A 22,820-nucleotide genomic window follows, 5' to 3' on the forward strand; every position below is an offset into this window, starting at 1 on the left:
CCGAGATACAATTAAGGGTTGTGTGTATTTTTGAAAATAACACAGCTTGGGGGTGTCTTTGTATTATTTTCAAAGATACAGCTAAGGGTTGTATTTGTATTTTTGAAAATAACACAGCTTTGGAGTGTATTTGTATCACTTTCCAAGATACAGCTAAGGGTTGTATTTGTATTTTTGACAATAACACAGCTTGGGGTGGTATTTGTATTATTTTCCAAGATACTGCTAAGGATTGTATTTGTATTTTTGAAAATAACACCGCTTCGGAGTGTATTTGTATTACTTTACAAGATACAGCTAAGGGTTGTATTTGTATTTTTGACAATAACACAGCTTGTGGTTGTATTTGAATTATTTTCAATATATAGCTAAGGGTTGTATTTGTATTTTTTAAAATAACACAACTTGTGGGTGTATTTGTATTATTTTCCAACATACAAATAAGGGTTTTATTTGTATTTTTGAAAATAACACAGCTTGGGGGTGTATTTGTATTATTTTCCAAGATACAGCTAAGGGATGTATTTTTATTTTTGAAAATAACACAGCTTGGGGATGTATTTGTATTATTTTCCAAGATACAGCTAAGGGTTGTATTGGTATTTTGGAAAATAACACAGCTTTGGGGTGTATTTGTATTATTTTCCTAGATAGAGATAAGTGTTGTATTTGTATTTTTTAAAATAACACACCTTGGGGGTGTATTTGTATTATTTTACAAGATACTGCTAAGGGTTGTATTTGTATTTTTGAAAATAACACAGTTTGGGGGTGTATTTCTATCATTTTTCTAGATACAGCAAAGGGTTGTATATTTATTTTTGAAAATAACACAGCTTGGGGGAGTATTTGTATCATTTTCAAAGATACGGCTACGGGTTGTATTTGTATTTTCGAAAATAACACAGCTTGGGGATGTATTTGTATTATTTTCGAAGATACAGCTAAGAGTTTTATTTGTATTTTTTAAAATAACAAAGATTGATTGTGTATTTGTATTATTTGCCAAGGTAGAGCTAAGAGTTTTATTTGTATTTTTGAAAATAACACAGCTTTTTGGTGTATATGTATTACTTTCCAAGATAAAGGTAAGTGTTATATTTATGAAAATAACACAGTTTCGGGTGTATATGTATTATTTTCCAAGATACAGCTAAGGGATATATTTGTATTTTTGAAAAAAACACAGCTTGGGGGTTTATTTGTATTATTTTCCAAGATACTGCTAAGGGTTGTATTTGTATTTTTGAAAATAACACAGTTTGGTGGTGTATTTGTATTATTTTTCAAGATACAACTAAGGGTTGTATTTGTATTTTTGAAAATAACACAGCTTTCGTGTGTATTTGTTTTATTTTCCAAGATGCAGCTAAGGGTTGTATTTGTAGTTTTGAAAATAACACAGATTGGGGGTGTATATGTATTATTTTCCAGGATGCTTCTAAGGGTTGTATTTGTATTTTGGTGAATAACACAGCTTGGGGGTGTATTTGTATTATTTTCCAGAATACTGCTAAGAGTTGTATTTGTATTTTTGGAAATAACACAGCTTGCGGGTGTATTTGTATTATTTTCCAAGATACAGCAAATTGTTGTATTTGTATTTTTGAAAATAACACAGCTTGGGGGTGTATTTGTATTATTTTCAAAGATACAGCTAAGGTTTGTATTTGTATTGTTGAAAACAACACAGCTTGTGTGTGTATTTGTATTATTTTCCAAGTTACAGCTAAGGGTTGTATTTGTATTTTTGACTATATCACAGCTTGCGGGTGTATTTGTATTATTTTCCGAGATACAGCTAAGGGTTGCATTTGTATTTTTGAGAAATAACACAGCTTGTGGGTATATTTGTATTATTTTCAAAGATACAGGTAAGGGTTGTATTTGTATTTTTGACAATAACACAGCTTGGGTGTGTATTTGTATTATATACAAAGATACAGCTAAGTGTTGCATTTGTATTTTTGACAATAACACAGCTTGCCGGTTTATTTGTATTATTTTCCGAGATACAGCTAAGGGTTGTATTTTTGTTTTTGAAAATAACACAGCTTGTGGGTGTATTTGTGTTATTTTCCGAGATACAGCTAAGGGTTGTGTTTGTGTTTTTGAAAATAACACCGCTTGGGGGTGTATTTGTATTATTTTCCAAGATACAGCTAAGGGTTGTGTTTGTATTTTTGAAAATAACACAGCTTGGGGGTGTGTTTGTATTATTTTCCAAGATAGAGCTAAGGGTTGTATTTGAATTTTTCAAAATAACTCAGCTTGTGTGTGTATTTGTATTATTTTCGGAGATAGAGCTAAGGGTTGTATATGTATTTTTGAAAATAACACAGCTTGGGGGTGTATTTGTATTATTTTCCAAGATACAGCTAAGGGTTGTATTTTTATTTTTGAAAATAACACAGCTTTGGTGTGTATCTGTATTATTTTCCGAGATACAGCTATGGGTTTTATTTGTATTTTTGAAAATACCACAGCTTGTGGGTGTATTTGTATTATTTTCTGAATTAAAGCTAAGGGCTCTATTTTCATATTTTTGAAAATAACACAGCTTGGGGTGTATTTGTATTATTTTCCAAGATACAGCTAAGGGTTGTATTTTTATTTTTGAAAATAACACAATTTTGGTGTGTATCTGTATTATTTTCCGAGATACAGCTAAGGGTTTTATTTGTATTTTTGAAAATACCACAGCTTGTGGGTGTATTTGTATTATTTTCCAAGATACAGCTCAGAGTTGTATTTCTATTTTTGAAAATAACACAGCATAGGGTTGTATTTGCATTATTTTCCACGATAGAGCTAGGGGTTTATTGTTATTTTTGAAAATTACACAGATTGTGGGTGTATTTGTGTTTTCTCCCAAGATACTGCTAAGGGTAGTACTTGTATTTTGGAAAATAACACGGCTTGGGGTGTATTTGTATTACTTTCCGAGATACAGCTAAGGGTCGCATTTGTATTTTTGAAAATAACACTGCTTGGGTGTTTATTTGTATTATTTTCCGAGATATAGCTTAGGGTTGTATTTGTATTTTTGAAAATAACACAGCTTGGGTATGTATTTGTATTATTTTCCGAGATACAGCTAAGGGTTGTATTTGTATTTTGAAATTAACACAGCTTGGGGGTGTATTTGTCTTATTTTCTGAATTACGGCTAAGTTCTGTATTTTTGTATTTTTGAAAATAACACAGCTTGGGGGTGTATTTGTATTATTTTCAAAGATACAGCTAAGGGTTGTGTTTGTATTTTTGAAAATAACACAGCTTGGGAGTGTATGTGTATTACTTTCCAAGATACAGCTAAGGTTTGTATTTGTATTTTTGACAATAACACAGCTTTGGGGTGTATTTGTATCATTTTCCAAGATACAGCTAAGGGTTGTATTTGTATTTTTGAAAATAACACAGCTTGGGGGTGTATTTGTATTACTTTCCAAGATACAGCTAAGGGTGTATTTGTATTTTTGAAAATAACACCGCTTGGGGTTGTACTTGTATTACTTTCGGAGATACAGATAAGTGTTGTTTTTGTTTTTTTTTAAATAAAAGCGCTTGGGGGTGTATTTGTATTATTTTCCTGATACAGCTAAGGGTTGTACTTGTATTTTTGAAAATAACACCGCTTGGGGGTGTATTTGTATTATTTTCTGTGATACAGCTAAGGGTTGTAATTGTATTTTTGAAAATAACACAGCTTGGGGGTGTATTTGTATTATTTTCCGAGATACAGCTAAGGGTTTTATTTGTATTTTTGACAATAACACGGCTTAGGGGTGTATTTGTATTATTTTCCGAGATACAGCTAAAGGTTGTATTTGTATTTTTGAAAATCACACGGCTTGTGGGTGTATTTGTATTATTTTCCGAGACACAGCTAAGGGTTGTATTTCTATTTTTGAAAATAACACAGCTTGGGGGTGTATTTGTATTATATTCGGAGATACAGCTAAGGGTTTTATTTTTATTTTTGAAAATAACACAACTTTTGGGTGTATTTGTATTATTTTCAAAGATACAGCTATGGATTTTATTTGTATTTTTGAAAATAACACAGCTTGGGGGTGTATTTGTATTATTTTCCGACATACAGCTAAGGGTTGAATTTGTTTTTTTGAAAATAACACAGCTTGGGGGTTTATTTGTATTATATTCTGACATACGGCTAAGGGTTGTAATTGTATTTTTGACAATAACACAGCTTGGGGGTGTATTTGTATTATTTTCCGAGATACAGCTAAGGGTTGTGTTTGTATTTTTGAAAATAACACAGCTTCGGGTTGTATTTGTATTATTTTCCAAGATACAGCTAAGGGTTGTATTTGTATTTTAGAAAATTACACAGCTTGGTGGTGTATTTGTATTATTTCCCGAGATACAGCTAATGGTTGTTTGTATTTTTGAAAATAACACAGCTTGGGGGCGTATTTGTATTATTTTCCGAGATACAGCTAAGGATTGTATTTGTATTTTTGTAAATAACACAGCTTGGGGGTGTATTTGTATTATTTTCCAAGATAGAGCTAAGGGTTGTATTTCTTTTTTGACAATAACACAGCATGGGGGCGTATTTGTATTATTTTCAAAGATACAGCTAAGGGATTTATGTGTATTTTTGACAATAACACAGGTTGGGGGTGTATTTGTATTAATTTCAAAGTTACAGCTAAGTGTTGTATTTGTATTTTTGACAATAACAAAGCCGGGGGTGTATTTGTATTATTTTCCAAGATACAGTTAAAAGTTGTATTTGTATTTTTGACAATAACACAGCGTGTGGGTGTATTTTTATTATTTTCCAAGATACAGCTAAGGATTGTATTTGTATTTTTGACAATAACTCAGCTAGGGGGTGTATTTGTATTATTTTCCAAAATACAGCTAAGGGTTGTATTTGTATTTTTCATAATAAAACATCTTGGGGCTGTATTTGTATTATTTTCCAAGATACAGCTAGGGGTTGTATTTGTATTTTTGAAAATAACACTGCTTGGTGGTGTATTTGTAGTATTTTCCGAGTTACAGCTAAGGGTTGTATACGTATTTTTGACCATAAAACAGCTTGTTTGTGTATTTGTATTAATTTGCGAGATAAAGCTAAGGGTTTTATCTGTAGTTTTGAAAATAACACAGCTTGGGGGTGTCTTTGTATTATTTTCCGAGATACAGCTTCGGGTTGTATCTGAATTTTTGACAATAACACAGCTTGGGTCTGTATTTGTATTATTTTCCGAGATACAGCTAAGGGTTGTATTTGTATTTTTGATAATAACACAGCTTGTGGGTGTATTTTTATTATTTTCCAAGATACAGCTAAGGGTTGTATTTGTATTTTTGAAAATAACATAGATTGCGGGTTTATTTGAATTATTTTCCGAGATACAGCTAAGGGTTGTATTTTTATTTTTGAAAATAACACAGCAATTGGGTGTATTTGTATTATTTTCAAAGATACAGCTAAGGGTTGTATTTGTATTTTCGAAAATAACACAGCTTGGGGGTGTATTTGTATTATTTTCCAAGACACAGCTAAGGGTTGTATTTGTATTTTTGAAAATAACATAGCTTGGGAGTGTATTTGTATTACTTTCCAAGATACAGCTAAGGATTGTATTTGTATTTTTGACAATAACAAAGCTTGGGATTGTATTTGTATTATTTTCCAATATAAGGCTAAGGATTGTATTTGTATTTTTGAAAATAACACAGCATGGGGGTGTATTTGTATTATTTTTCGAGATACAGCTATGGTTTGTATTTGTATTTTTGAGAAATAACACAGCTTGGGGGTGTATTTGTATTATTTTCCTAGATACACCTAAGAGTTGTATTTGTATTTTTGAAAATAACACAGCATGTGTGTGTATTTGTATTATTTTTCGAGATACAGCTAAGGGTTGTATTTGTATTTTGAAAATAACACAGCTTGTGTGTGTATTTGTATTATTTTCTGAATTACAGCTAAGGGCTGTATTTTCGTATTTTTGAAAATAACACCGCTTGGGGTTGAATTTGTATTATTTTCCAAGATAAAGCTAAGGGTTGTATTTGTATTTTTGAAACTAACAGCACTAGGGGGTGTATTTGTATTATTTTCCTAGATACAACTAAGGGCTGTGTTTGTATTTTTGAAAATAACACAGCATGGGGGTGTTTTTGTATTATTTTCCGAGATACAGCTAAGGGTTGTATTGTTCTTTTTTAAAATAACACAGGCTGGGGGTGTATTTGTATTATTTTCCAAGATACAGCTAATGGTTGTATTTTTTTTTTTTTCAAAAAAACACAGCTAGGGGGTGTATTTGAATTATTTTACAAGATACAGCTAGGGGTTTTATTTTTATTTTTGACAATAAGAAAGCCGGTGGTGTGTTTGAATTATTTTCCAAGATACCGCTAAGTGTTGTATTTGTATTTTTGCAAATAACACTGCTTGGGGGTGTATTTGTATTATTTTCCATTATACAGCTAAGGTTTGTATTTGCTTTTTTGAAAATAACACAGCTTGGGGCTGTATTTATATTATTTTCCAAGACAAAGCTATGGGTTCTATTTGTATTTTTGAAAATAACACAGCTTGGTGTTGTATTTGTATTATTTTGCCAGATACAGCTATGGGTTGTATTTGTATTTTTGAAAATAACACAGCTTGGAGGTGTATTTGTATTATTTTCCGAGATACAGCTAAGGGTTTTATTTGTCTTTTTGAAAATAACACAGCTTGGGTGTGTATTTGTATTATATTCCAAGATACAGCTAAGGGTTGTATTTGTGTTTTTGAAAATAACACAGCTTGGGGGTGTGTTTGTATTATTTTCCAAGATACAGCTAAGGGTTGTGTTTGCTTCTTTGAAAATAACACAGCTTGTGGCTGTATTTGTATTATTTTCCAAGATACAGCTAAGGGTTGTATTTGTTTTTTGAAAATAGCACAGCTTGGGGGTGTATTTGTATTATTTTCCGAGATAGACCTAACGGTTGTATTTGTATTTTTGACAATAACACAGCTTGGGGGTGTATTTGTATTATTTTCCGAGATACAGCTAGGGGTTGTATTTGTATTTTTGAAAATAACACAGCTTGGGGTGTATTTGTATTACTTTCCGAGATACAGCTAAGGGTCGCATTTGTATTTTTGAAAATAACACTGCTTGGGTGTTTATTTGTATTATTTTCCGAGATATAGCTTAGGGTTGTATTTGTATTTTTGAAAATAACACAGCTTGGGTATGTATTTGTATTATTTTCCGAGATACAGCTAAAGGTTGTATTTGTATTTTGAAATTAACACAGCTTGGGGGTGTATTTGTCTTATTTTCTGAATTACGGCTAAGTTCTGTATTTTTGTATTTTTGAAAATAACACAGCTTGGGGGTGTATTTGTATTATTTTCAAAGATACAGCTAAGGGTTGTGTTTGTATTTTTGAAAATAACACAGCTTGGGAGTGTATGTGTATTACTTTCCAAGATACAGCTAAGGTTTGTATTTGTATTTTTGACAATAATACAGCTATGGGGTGTATTTGTATCATTTTCCAAGATACAGCTAAGGGTTGTATTTGTATTTTTGAAAATAACACAGCTTGGGGGTGTATTTGTATTACTTTCCAAGATACAGCTAAGGGTGTATTTGTATTTCTGAAAATAACACCGCTTGGGGTTGTACTTGTATTACTTTCGGAGATACAGATAAGTGTTGTTTTTGTATTTTTTTAAATAACAGCGCTTGGGGGTGTATTTGTATTATTTTCCTGATACAGCTAAGGGTTGTACTTGTATTTTTGAAAATAACACCGCTTGGGGGTGTATTTGTATTATTTTCTGTGATACAGCTAAGGGTTGTAATTGTATTTTTGAAAATAACACAGCTTGGGGGTGTATTTGTATTATTTTCCGAGATACAGCTAAGGGTTTTATTTGTATTTTTGACAATAACACGGCTTAGGGGTGTATTTGTATTATTTTCCGAGATACAGCTAAAGGTTGTATTTGTATTTTTGAAAATCACACGGCTTGTGTGTGTATTTGTATTATTTTCCGAGACACAGCTAAGGGTTGTATTTCTATTTTTGAAAATAACACAGCTTGGGGGTGTATTTGTATTATATTCGGAGATACAGCTAAGGGTTTTATTTTTATTTTTGAAAATAACACAACTTTTGGGTGTATTTGTATTATTTTCAAAGATACAGCTATGGATTTTATTTGTATTTTTGAAAATAACACAGCTTGGGGGTGTATTTGTATTACTTTCCGACATACAGCTAAGGGTTGAATTTGTTTTTTTGAAAATAACACAGCTTGGGGGTTTATTTGTATTATATTCTGACATACGGCTAAGGGTTGTAATTGTATTTTTGACAATAACACAGCTTGGGGGTGTATTTGTATTATTTTCCGAGATACAGCTAAGGGTTGTGTTTGTATTTTTGAAAATAACACAGCTTCGGGTTGTATTTGTATTATTTTCCAAGATACAGCTAAGGGTTGTATTTGTATTTTAGAAAATTACACAGCTTGGTGGTGTATTTGTATTATTTCCCGAGATACAGCTAATGGTTGTTTGTATTTTTGAAAATAACACAGCTTGGGGGCGTATTTGTATTATTTTCCGAGATACAGCTAAGGATTGTATTTGTATTTTTGTAAATAACACAGCTTGGGGGTGTATTTGTATTATTTTCCAAGATAGAGCTAAGGGTTGTATTTCTTTTTTGACAATAACACAGCATGGGGGCGTATTTGTATTATTTTCAAAGATACAGCTAAGGGATTTATGTGTATTTTTGACAATAACACAGGTTGGGGGTGTATTTGTATTAATTTCAAAGTTACAGCTAAGTGTTGTATTTGTATTTTTGACAATAACAAAGCCGGGGGTGTATTTGTATTATTTTCCAAGATACAGTTAAAAGTTGTATTTGTATTTTTGACAATAACACAGCGTGTGGGTGTATTTTTATTATTTTCCAAGATACAGCTAAGGATTGTATTTGTATTTTTGACAATAACTCAGCTAGGGGGTGTATTTGTATTATTTTCCAAAATACAGCTAAGGGTTGTATTTGTATTTTTCATAATAAAACATCCTGGGGCTGTATTTGTATTATTTTCCAAGATACAGCTAGGGGTTGTATTTGTATTTTTGAAAATAACACTGCTTGGTGGTGTATTTGTAGTATTTTCCGAGTTACAGCTAAGGGTTGTATACGTATTTTTGACCATAAAACAGCTTGTTTGTGTATTTGTATTAATTTGCGAGATAAAGCTAAGGGTTTTATCTGTAGTTTTGAAAATAACACAGCTTGGGGGTGTCTTTGTATTATTTTCCGAGATACAGCTTCGGGTTGTATCTGAATTTTTGACAATAACACAGCTTGGGTCTGTATTTGTATTATTTTCCGAGATACAGCTAAGGGTTGTATTTGTATTTTTGATAATAACACAGCTTGTGGGTGTATTTTTATTATTTTCCAAGATACAGCTAAGGGTTGTATTTGTATTTTTGAAAATAACATAGATTGCGGGTTTATTTGAATTATTTTCCGAGATACAGCTAAGGGTTGTACTTTTATTTTTGAAAATAACACAGCAATTGGGTGTATTTGTATTATTTTCAAAGATACAGCTAAGGGTTGTATTTGTATTTTCGAAAATAACACAGCTTGGGGGTGTATTTGTATTATTTTCCAAGACACAGCTAAGGGTTGTATTTGTATTTTTGAAAATAACATAGCTTGGGAGTGTATTTGTATTACTTTCCAAGATACAGCTAAGGATTGTATTTGTATTTTTGACAATAACAAAGCTTGGGATTGTATTTGTATTATTTTCCAATATAAGGCTAAGGATTGTATTTGTATTTTTGAAAATAACACAGCATGGGGGTGTATTTGTATTATTTTTCGAGATACAGCTATGGTTTGTATTTGTATTTTTGAGAAATAACACAGCTTGGGGGTGTATTTGTATTATTTTCCTAGATACACCTAAGAGTTGTATTTGTATTTTTGAAAATAACACAGCATGGGTGTGTATTTGTATTATTTTTCGAGATACAGCTAAGGGTTGTATTTGTATTTTGAAAATAACACAGCTTGTGTGTGTATTTGTATTATTTTCTGAATTACGGCTAAGGGCTGTATTTTCGTATTTTTGAAAATAACACCGCTTGGGGTTGAATTTGTATTATTTTCCAAGATAAAGCTAAGGGTTGTATTTGTATTTTTGAAACTAACAGCACTAGGGGGTGTATTTGTATTATTTTCCTAGATACAACTAAGGGCTGTGTTTGTATTTTTGAAAATAACACAGCTTGGGGGTGTATTTGTATTATTTTCTGAGATACAGCTAAGGGTTGTATTGTTCTTTTTTAAAATAACACAGGCTGGGGGTGTATTTGTATTATTTTCCAAGATACAGCTAATGGTTGTATTTTTTTTTTTCAAAAAAACACAGCTTGGGGGTGTATTTGAATTATTTTACAAGATACAGCTAGGGGTTGTATTTTTATTTTTGAAAATAAGAAAGCCGGTGGTGTGTTTGAATTATTTTCCAAGATACAGCTAAGTGTTGTATTTGTATTTTTGCAAATAACACTGCTTGGGGGTGTATTTGTATTATTTTCCATTATACAGCTAAGGTTTGTATTTGCTTTTTTGAAAATAACACAGCTTGGGGCTGTATTTATATTATTTTCCAAGACGAAGCTATGGGTTCTATTAGTATTTTTGAAAATAACACAGCTTGGGGTTGTATTTGTATTATTTTGCCAGATACAGCTATGGGTTGTATTTGTATTTTTGAAAATAACACAGCTTGGAGGTGTATTTGTATTATTTTCCGAGATACAGCTAAGGGTTTTATTTGTCTTTTTGAAAATAACACAGCTGGGTGTGTATTTGTATTATATTCCAAGATACAGCTAAGGGTTGTATTTGTGTTTTTGAAAATAACACAGCTTGGGGGTGTGTTTGTATTATTTTCCAAGATACAGCTAAGGGTTGTGTTTGCTTCTTTGAAAATAACACAGCTTGTGGCTGTATTTGTATTATTTTCCAAGATACAGCTAAGGGTTGTATTTGTTTTTTGAAAATAGCACAGCTTGGGGGTGTATTTGTATTATTTTCCGAGATAAAGCTAAGGGTTGTATTTGTATTTTTGAAAATAACACCGCTTGGGGTTGAATTTGTATTATTTTCCAAGATAAAGCTAAGGTTTGTATTTGTATTTTTGAAACTAACAGCACTTGGGGGTGTATTTGTATTATTTTCCTAGATACAACTAAGGGCTGTGTGTTTATTTTTGAAAATAACACAGCTTGGGGGTGTATTTGTATTATTTTCCGAAATACAGCTAAGGGTTGTATTGTTCTTTTTTAAAATAACACAGGCTGGGGGTGTATTTGTATTATTTTCCAAGATACAGCTAATGGTTGTATTTTTTTTTTTCCAAAAAAACACAGCTTGGGGGTGTATTTGAATTATTTTACAAGATAGAGCTAGGGGTTGTATTTTTATTTTTGACAATAAGAAAGCTGGTGGTGTATTTGAATTATTTTCCAAGATACAGCTAAGTGTTGTATTTGTATTTTTGCAAATAACACTGCTTGGGGGTGTATTTGTATTATTTTCCAGGATACAGCTAAGGTTTGTATTTGCTTTTTTGAAAATAACACAGCTTGGGGCTGTATTTATATTATTTTCCAAGACAAAGCTATGGGTTCTATTTGTATTTTTGAAAATAACACAGCTTGGGGTTGTATTTGTATTATTTTGCCAGATAGAGCTATGGGTTGTATTTGTATTTTTGAAAATAACACAGCTTGGAGGTGTATTTGTATTATTTTCCGAGATACAGCTAAGGGTTTTATTTGTCTTTTTGAAAATAACATAGCTTGGGTGTGTATTTGTATTATATTCCAAGATACAGCTTAGGGTTGTATTTGTGTTTTTGAAAATAACACAGCTTGGGGGTGTTTTTGTATTATTTTCCAAGATACAGCTAAGGGTTGTGTTTGCTTCTTTGAAAATAACACAGCTTGTGGCTGTATTTGTATTATTTTCCAAGATACAGCTAAGGGTTGTATTTGTTTTTTGAAAATAGCACAGCTTGGGGGTGTATTTGTATTATTTTCCGAGATAAAGCTAAGGGTTGTATTTGTATTTTTGAAAATAACACCGCTTGGGAGAGTATTGGTATTTTTTTCCGAGATACAGCTAAGGATTGTATTTGTATTTTTGAAAATAACACAGCTTTGGGGTGTATTTGTATTATTTTCTGAGAAACAGCTAGGTGTTGTATTTGTATTTTTGAAAATAACACAGCTTGGGGGTGTATTGATATTATTTTCCAAGACAAAGCTATGGGTTCTATTTGTATTTTTCAAAATAACACAGCTTGGTGTTGTATTTGTATTATTTTGCCAGATACAGCTAAGGGTTGTATTTGTATTTTTGAAAATAACACGTTTTGGGGGTGTATTTGTATTATTTTCTGAGATACAGCTAAGGATTGTATTTTTTTTTTGAAAATAACACAGCTTGGTGGTGTATTTATATTATTTTCCAAGACAAAGCTATGGGTTCTATTTGTATTTTTGAAAATAACACAGCTTGAAGGTGTATTTGTATTATTTTACAGATACAGCTAAGGGTTGTATTTGTATTTTTGACAATACCAAATCCTGTGGGTGTATTTGTATTATTTTCCAAGGTATAGCTAATGTTTGTATTTGTATTGTTGAAAATAGCACAGCTTGAGGTGTATTTGTATTATTTTCCAAGATACATCTTTGGGTGTATTTGTATTTTTGACGCTAACACAGCTTGGCGATGTGTTTGTATTATTTTCCAAGATACAGCTAAGGGTTGTATTTGTATTTTTGACAATAACACAGCTTGGAGGTGTATTTTTATTATTTTCGAAGACACAGCTAAGTGTTGTATTTTTAGTTTTGAAAATAACACAGCTTTGGGGTGTATTTGTATTATTTTCCAAGATACAGCTAAGGCTTGTATTTGTGTTTTTGAAAACAACACAGCTTGGGTGTGCATTTGCATTATTTTCCAAGATACACCTAAGGGTTGTATTTGTATTTTTGAAAATAACACATTTTGTGGGTGTATTTGTATTATTTTACACGATACAGCTAAGGGTTTTATTTGTGTTTTTGAAAATTACACAGCTTGGTGTTGTATTTGTATTATTTTGCAAGATAAAGCTTAGGGTTGTATTTGTATTTTTGAAAATAACACAGCTTGGGGGTGTATTTGTATTACTTTCGAAGATACAGCTAAGGGTTGTATTTGTATTTTTGAAAATAACACAGCTTGGGGTTGTATTTGTATTATTTTCAGAGATACATTTAAGGGTTTTATTTGTCTTTTTTAAAATAACACAGCTTGGGGGTGTATTTTTATTATATTCCAAGATACAGATAAGGGTTGTATTTGTGTTTTTGAAAATAACACAGCTTGGGGTTGTATTTGTATTATTTTCCAAGATACAGCTAAGGGTTGTATTTTTTATTTTTTTCAAAAAAACACAGCTTGGGGTTGTTTTTGAATTATTTTACAAGATACAGCTAAGGGTTGTATTTGTATTTTTGACAATAACAAAGCCGGTGGTGTATTTGAATTATTTTCCAAGATTCAGCTATGGGTTGTTTTGGTATTTTTGAAAATAACACAGCTTGGGGTTGTATTTGTATTATTTTCTGAGATACAGCTAAGGATTTTATTTGTATTTTTGAAAATAACGCAGCTTGGGGGTGTATTTCTATTATTTTCCAGGATACAGCTAAGGGTTTTATTTGTAATTTTTAAAATAACACAGCTTGGGTGTGTATTTGTATTATTTTCGGAGATACACCTAAGGGTTGTATTTGTATTTTTGAAAATAACACTGCTTGGAAGAGTATTTCTATTTTTTTCCGAGATACAGCTAAGGGTTGTATTTGTATTTTTGAAAATAACACAGCTTGTGGGTGTATTTGTATTATTTTCTGAGATACAGCTAAGGGTTGTATTTGTATTTTTAAAAATAACACAGCTTGGGGGTGTATTTATATTATTTTCCAAGACAAAGCTATGGGTTGTATTTGTATTTTTGAAAATAACACAGCTTGGGGTTGTATTTGTATTATTTTGCCATATACAGCTATGGGTTGTATTTATATTTTTGAAAATACCCCAGCTTGGGAGTGTATTTGTATTATTTGCCCAAATACAGCTAAGGGTTCTATTTGTGTTTTTGAAAATAACACAGCTTGGGGGTGTGTTTGTGTTATTTTCCAAGATACAGCTAATGGTTGTATTTGTCTTTTTGAAAATAACACAGCTTGAAGGTGTATTTGTATTATTTTACAGATACAGCTAAGGGTTGTATATGTATTTTTGACAATAACAAAACCTGTGGGTGTATTTGTATTATTTTCCAAGGTATAGCTAAGGTTTGTATTTGTATTTTTGAAAATAACACAGCTTGGGGTATATTTGTATTACTTTCCAAGATACATCTTTGAGTTGCATTTGTATTTTTTACACTAACACAGCTTGGGGGTTTATTTGTATTATTTTCCAAGATACAGCTAAGTGTTGTATTTTTAGTTTTGAAAATAACACAGCTTTGGGGAATATTTGTATTATTTTCCAAGATACAGCTAAAACTTGTATTTGTGTTTTTTAAAATAACACAGCTTGGGTGTGCATTTGCATTATTTTCCACGATACAGCTAAGGGTTGTATTTGTATTTTTGAAAATAAAACATTTTGTGAGTGTATTTGTATTATTTTGCAAGATACAGCTAAGGGTTATATTTGTGTTTTTGAAAATAACACAGCTTGGGGTTGTATTTGTATTATTTTCCAAGAAACAGCTAAGGGTTGTATTTGTATTTTTGAAAATAACACAGCTTGGGGTTGTATATGTATTATTTTCCGAGATATAGCTAAGGGTTGTATTTGTGTTTTTAAAAAAAACACAGCTTGGGAGTGTATTTGAATTATTTTACAAGATACAGCTAAGGATTTTATTTGTATTCTTGACAATAACAAAGCCGGTGGTGTATTTGAATTATTTTCCAAGATACAGCTAAGGCTTGTATTTGTATTTTTGAAAATAACACAGCTTGGGTTTGTATTTGTATTATTTTCCAAGATACAGCTAAGTGTTGTATTTGTGTTTTTGAAAATAACACAGCTTGGGGGTGTATTTGTATTATTTTCCAAGGTATAGCATAGGGTTGTATTTGCTTTTTTGAAAATAACACAGCTTGGGGGTGTATTTGTATGATTTTCCAAGATACAGCTAAGGGTTTTATTTGTATTTTTGAAAATAACACAGATTGGGTGTGTATTTGTATTATTTTCCCAGATAAAGCTAAGGGTTGTATTTGTATTTTTGAAAATAACACATCTTGGGGGTGTATTTGTATTATTTTCCAAGATACAGGTAAGGCTTGTATTTGTGTTTTTGAAAATAATACAGCTTGGGTGTGTATTTGCATTATTTTCCAAGATACAGCCAAGAGTTGTATTTGTATTTTTGAAAATAACACAGCTTGAAGGTGTATTTGTATTATTTTACAGATACAGCTAAGGGTTGTATTTGTATTTTTGACAAAAACAAAGCCGGGGGTGTATTTGTATTATTTTCCAAGATACAGCTAAGGGTTGTATTTGTATTTTTGACCATAACACAGCTTGGGGGTGTAATTGAATTATTTTCCAAGATACAGCTAAAGGTTGTATTTGTATTTTTGAAAATAACACACCTTGGGATTGTATTTGTATTATTTTCAAAGATACAGCTAAGGGTTGTATTTGTATTTTTGAAAATAACACAGCTAGGGGGTGTATTTGTATTATTTTCCAGATGCAGCTAAGGGTTGTATTTGTATTTTTGAAAATAACACAGCTTGAAGGTGTATTTGTATTATTTTACAAATACAGCTATTATTTGTATTTTTGACAATAACAAAGCCTGTGGTGGTATTTGTATTATTTTCCAAGGTATAGCTAAGGTTTGTATTTGTATTTTTGAAAATAACACCGCTTGCGGTGTATTTGTATTATTTTCCAAGATACATATTTTCGTTGTATTTGTATTTTTTACACTAACACAGCTTGGGGGTGTATTTGTATTATTTTCCAAGATACAGCTAAGGGTTTTATTTTTTGTTTTGAAAATAACACAGCTTTGGGGTGTATTTGTATTATTTTCCAAGATACAGCTAAAGCTTGTATGTGTGTTTTTGAAAATAACACAGCTTGGGTGTGCATTTACATTATTTTCCAAATTACAGCTAAGGGTTGTATTTGTGTTTTTGAATATAACACAGCTTGAGGGTGTATTTGTATTATTTTCCATGATACAGCTAAGGGTTGTATTTGTATTTTTGAAAATAACAGAGCTTGTGGTGTATTTGTATTATTTTCCAAGATACAGCAAATGGTTGTATTTGTATTTTAGAAAATAACGTATCTTGGGGGTGTATTTGTATCATTTCCCAAGATACAACTAAGGTATGTATTTGTATTTTTGACAATAAAAAAGCTTGGGATTGTATTTGTATTATTTTCAAAGACACAGCTAAGGATGGTATTTGTAGTTTTGAAAATAACACAGATTGGGGGTGTATTTGTATTATTTTCCAAGATACAGCTAAGGGTTGTATTTGCTTTTTTGGAAATAACACAGCTTGGGGGTTTATTTGCATTATTTTCCAAGATACAGCTAAGGGTTGTATTTGTATTTTTGAAAATAACACAGCTTGCGGGTGTATTTGTATTATTTTCTGAGATAAAGATAAGGGTTGTATTTGTATTTTTGAAAATAACACAGATTCGGGGTGTATTTGTATTATTTTCCAAGATACAGCTAAGGCTTGTATTTGTGTTTTTGAAAATAACACAGCTTGGGTGTGTATTTGCATTATTTTCCAAGATACAGCTAAGTGTTGTATTTGTATTTTTGAAAATAACACAGCCCGGGTTTGTATTTGTATTATACTCCAAGATACAGCTAAGGGTTGTATTTGTGTTTTTGAAAATAACACAGCTTGGGCGTGTATTTGTATCATTTTCCAAGATACAGCTAAGTGTTGTATTTGTATTTTTGAAAATAACACAGCTTGGGGTTGTATTTACTTTCTTACTAAAAGAATGCTCAACTCAAGGGGACACAGCTCACTCATTTTGACTTCATGAGCTATGGCAGGTAGAGACAACTTTTTGAAAATACACAGCTAAAACTGTCCGTGCTTTGAATGCTAGACATGTTTTTCAGAATACACAGCTAAAACGGTCCCCGTTTTCAGTGCTAAAGCACTTAAAGCGGGGACCGTTTTAGCTGTGTATTTTGAAAAATTTGTGTGCTCTTCAAAGAGAAAGCTACTTTTGCTGTGTCTTTGGGTTCGAGGGGAAATGGGAGTCCTCTTCAGTCAGCAGGGACGACACCTGAGTCCTTTGCAGTCCTCTTGTCTGCCTCTGAGGGTGAAATGAGAGTGGTCCCTTTCATCATGAGCCATGTCTGAAAGAATTATTCACATTCCCTACGAGAATAGACGGGTGAAATAGCAAAAGGTGTGTCTTCCTTTGGAGCATGGACGGGTTCAAAGCCCAACTCATACCACTAAGTATTTTGCTGAACACGAGCATTTGTGTGTGCGGCCTGTGTTTGGGTGTATTTTGTGTCATGTGTGTATGTGTGTGTGTGTGTGTGTGTGTGTGTGTGTGTGTGTGTGTATTTCTGTCTCCATTCCTGAGCAGCAAATCTTTTTTCCTCTTTTAGCATGTTACTCACAACTGTGGATGAAGCCCAGCACTCCTGAAAACACAATTCATGTATGGTTGAAGGAAATTTTCTCGGTGATGAGTGAGAGGTTGGTGACTGAAACCAGCTCATTTCCCATTGACCACTGAGGTCACATCTCTCAGGTGAGAAGCAAAGTGAGAATTTGAACCAGGCACATTCTCCTTAGAGACAATGGGCCAAAGACAGGTCCGATGGAATCGAACGTCTTTTCATGTTGACATCCATCCCGTCAAGCCCTCGTTAAGCCATTGAAGTGTCACATTGGGCCTGGGGGAGGCGGTGCCCCCTGTGAAATTACACGTCCAAAGATTTGGATTTGATTTCCAGCCCTCTGCCAGTCAATCTGCCAGGCACTTTCATGTGACAAGCCTTAGGCGAGTCCCTTTCTGTCTCTGATTCCCGATTCCTTCACAGGGATTTATGTGGGCCTTAACGCCCACTGGGAAAAGATCCCTCTGCCAGCTCAGTGCCTGCTTTCTTGGTTTGACTTGTCAATCTGGACTTGAATACACCTTTGGTTTTGGATTGACTCTATTACCTCTCCTAGAAATTAACACACAAAACTGACAGCTGATTGACAAGATGAGAAGCAGTTTTCCAAAATTCAAATTGAACTTAATCCTTTCTTCCTAAAAGAATGCTCAAATCAAGCGGACACAGCTCACTCGTTTTGACTTCATGAGCTATGGCAGGTAGAGACAACTTTTTGAAAATACACAGCTAAAACTGTCCGTGCTTTGAATGCTAGACATGTTTTTCAGTTTTAAGTGCTTTAGCACTTAAAGCGGGACCGTTTTAGCTGTGTATTTTGAAAAAGTTGTGTGCTCTTCAAAGAGAAAGCTACTTTTGCTGTGTCTTTGGGTTCGAGGGGAAATAGGAGTCCTCTTCAGTCAGCAGGGACGACACCTGAGTCCTTTGCAGTCCTCTTGTCTGCCTCTGAAGGTGAAATGAGAGTGGTCCCTGTCATCATGAGCCATGTCTGAAAGAATTATTCACATTCCCTACGAGAATAGACGGGTGAAATAGCGAAATTTGTGTCTTCCTTTGGAGCATGGACGGGTTCAAAGCCCACCTCATACCACTAAGTATTTTGCTGAACACGAGCAGTTGTGTGTGCGGCCTGTGTTTGGGTGATTTTTTTGTCATGTGTGTGTGTGTGAGTGTTTGTGTGTGTGTGTGTGTGTGTCTGTGTGTGTGTGTCTGTATTTCTGTCTCCATTCCGGAGCAGCAAATCTTTTTTCCTCTTTTAGCATGTTACTCACAACTGTGGATGAAGCCCATCACTCCAGAAAACACAATCCATGTATGGTTGAAGGAAATTTTCTTGGTGATGAGTGAGAGGTTGGTGACTGAAACCAGCTCATTTCCCATTGACCACTGAGGTCACATCTCTCAGGTGAGAAGCAAAGTGAGAATTTGAACCAGGCACATTCTCCTTAGAGACAATGGGCCAAAGACAGGTCCGATGGAATCGAATGTCTTTTCATGTTGACATCCATCCCGTCAAGCCCTCGTTAAGCCATTGAAGTGTCACATTGGGCCTGGGGGAGGCGGTGCACCCTGTGAAATTACACGTCCGAAGATTTGGATTTGATTTCCAGCACTCTGCCAGTCAGTCTGCCAGGCACTTTCATGTGACAAGCCTTAGGCGAGTCCCTTTCTGTCTCTGATTCCCGATTCCTTCACAGGGATTTATGTGGGCCTTAACGCCCACTGGGAAAAGATCCCTCTGCCAGCTCAGTGCCTGCTTTCTTGGTTTGACTTGTCAATCTGAACTTGAATACACCTTTGGTTTTGGATTGACTCTATTACCTCTCCTAGAAATTAACACACAAAACTGACAGCTGATTGACAAGATGAGAAGCAGCTTTCCAAAATTCAAATTGAACTTAATCCTTTCTTCCGAAAAGAATGCTCAAATCAAGGGGACACAGCTCACTCGTTTTGACTTCATGAGCTATAGCAGGTAGAGACAACTTTTTGAAAATACACAGCTAAAACTGTCCGTGCTTTGAATGCTAGACATGTTTTTCAGAATACACAGCTAAAGCGGGGACCGTTTTAGCTGTGTATTTTGAAAAAGTTGTGTGCTCTTCAAAGAGAAAGCTACTTTTGCTGTGTCTTTGGGTTCGAGGGGAAATGGGAGTCGTCTTCAGTCAGCAGGGACGACACCTGATTCCTTTGCAGTCCTCTTGTCTGCCTATGAGGGTGAAATGAGTGTGGTCCCTGTCATCATGAGCCATGTCTGAAAGAAATATTCACATTCCCTACGAGAATAGACGTGTGAAATAGCAAAAGGTGTGTCTTCCTTTGGAGCATGGACGGGTTCAAAGCCCACCTCATACCACTAAGTATTTTGCTGAACACGAGCAGTTGTGTGTGCGGCCTGTGTTTGGGTGATTTTTGTGTCATGTGTGTGTGTGTGTGTGTGTGTTTCTGTGTGTGTGTGTCTCTGTGTGTGTGTCTGTATTTCTGTCTCCATTCCTGAGCAGCAAATCTTTTTTCCTCTTTTAGCATGTTACTCACAACTGTGGATGAAGCCCAGCACTCCTGAAAACACAATCCATGTATGGTTGAAGGAAATTTTCTTGGTGATGAGTGAGAGGTTGGTGACTGAAACCAGCTCATTTCCCATTGACCACTGAGGACACATCTCTCAGGTAAGAAGCAAAGTGAGAATTTGAACCAGGCACATTCTCCTTAGAGACAATGGGCCAAAGACAGGTCCGATGGAATCGAATGTCTTTTCATGTTGACATCCATCCCGTCAAGCCCTCGTTAAGCCATTGAAGTGTCACATTGGCCTGGGGGAGGCGGTGCACCCTGTGAAATTACACGTCCGAAGATTTGGACTTGATTTCCAGCCCTCTGCCAGTCAGTCTGCCAGGCACTTTCATGTGACAAGCCTTAGGCGAGTCCCTTTCTGTCTCTGATTCCCGATTCCTTCACAGGGATTTATGTGGGCCTTAACGCCCACTGGGAAAATATGCCTCTGCCAGCTCAGTGCCTGCTTTCTTGGTTTGACTTGTCAATCTGGACTTGAATACACCTTTGGTTTTGGATTGACTCTATTACCTCTCCTAGAAATTAACACACAAAACTGACAGCTGATTGACAAGATGAGAAGCAGTTTTCCAAAATTCAAATTGAACTTAATCCTTTCTTACTAAAAGAATGCTCAAATCAAGGGGACACAGCTCACTCGTTTTGACTTCATGAGCTATGGCAGGTAGAGACAACTTTTTGAAAATACACAGCTAAAACTGTCCGTGCTTTGAATGCTAGACATGTTTTTCAGAATACACAGCTAAAGCGGGGACCGTTTTAGCTGTGTATTTTGAAAAAGTTGTGTGCTCTTCAAAGAGAAAGCTACTTTTTCTGTGTCTTTGGGTTCGAGGGGAAATGGGAGTCCTCTTCAGTCAGCAGGGACGACACCTGAGTCCTCTGCAGTACTCTTGTCTGCCTCTGAGGGTGAAATGAGAGTGGTCCCTGTCATCATGAGCCATGTCTGAAAGAATTATTCACATTCCCTACGAGAATAGACGGGTGAAATAGCAAAAGGTGTGTCTTCCTTTGGAGCATGGACGGATTCAAAGCCCACCTCATACCACTAAGTATTTTGCTGAACACGAGCAGTTGTGTGTGCGGCCTGTGTTTGGGTGATTTTTGTGTCATGTGGGGGTGTGTGTGTGTGTCTGTGTGTGTGTGTCTGTATTTCTGTCTCCATTCCTGACCAGCAAATCTTTTTTCCTCTTTTAGCATGTTACTCACGACTGTGGATGAAGCCCAGCACTCCTGAAAACACAATCCATGTATGGTTGAAGGAAATTTTCTTGGTGATGAGTGAGAGGTTGGTGACTGAAACCAGCTCATTTCCCATTGACCACTGAGGTCACATCTCTCAGGTGAGAAGCAAAGTGAGAATTTGAACCAGGCACTTTCTCCTTAGAGACAATGGGACAAAGACAGGTCCGATGGAATCGAATGTCTTTTCATGTTGACATCCATCCCGTCAAGCCCTCGTTAAGCCATTGAAGTGTCACATTGGGCCTGGGGGAGGCGGTGCACCCTGTGAAATTACACGTCCGAAGATTTGGATTTGATTTCCAGCCGTCTGCCAGTCAGTCTGCCAGGCACTTTCATGTGACAAGCGTTAGGCGAGTCCCTTTCTGTCTCTGATTCCCGATTCCTTCACAGGGATTTATGTGGGCCTTAACGCCCACTGGGAAAAGATCCCTCTGCCAGCTCAGTGCCTGCTTTCTTGGTTTGACTTGTCAATCTGGACTTGAATACACCTTTGGTTTTGGATTGACAATAAATATTACCTCTCCTAGAAATTAACACACAAAACTGACAGCTGATTGACAAGATCAGAAGCAGTTTTCCAAAATTCAAATTGAACTTAATCCTTTCTTACTAAAAGAATGCTCAAATCAAGGGGACACAGCTCACTCGTTTTGACTTCATGAGCTATGGCAGGTAGAGACAACTTTTTGAAAATACACAGCTAAATCTGTCCGTGCTTTGAATGCTAGACATGTTTTTCAGAATGCACAGCTAAAACGGTCCCTGATTTAAGTGCTTTAAAGCGGGGACCGTTTTAGCTGTGTATTTTGTAAAAGTTGTGTGCTCTTCAAAGAGAAAGCTACTTTTGCTGTGTCTTTGGGTTCGAGGGGAAATGGGAGTCCTCTTCAGTCAGCAGGGACGACACCTGAGTCCTCTGCAGTCCTCTTGTCTGCCTCTGAGGGTGAAATGAGAGTGGTCCCTGTCATCATGAGCCATGTCTGAAAGAATTATTCACATTCCCTATGAGAATAGACGGGTGAAATAGCAAAAGGTGTGTCTTCCTTTGGAGCATGGACGGGTTCAAAGCCCACCTCATACCACTAAGTATTTTGCTGAACATGAGCAGTTGTGTGTGCGGCCTGTGTTTGGGTGATTTTTGTGTCATGTGGTTGTGTGTGTGTGTGTCTGTGTGTGTGTGTCTGTAT

Source organism: Saimiri boliviensis, chromosome 13 (assembly GCF_048565385.1).
Source record: "Saimiri boliviensis isolate mSaiBol1 chromosome 13, mSaiBol1.pri, whole genome shotgun sequence".
NCBI classification, from domain to species: domain Eukaryota; kingdom Metazoa; phylum Chordata; class Mammalia; order Primates; family Cebidae; genus Saimiri; species Saimiri boliviensis.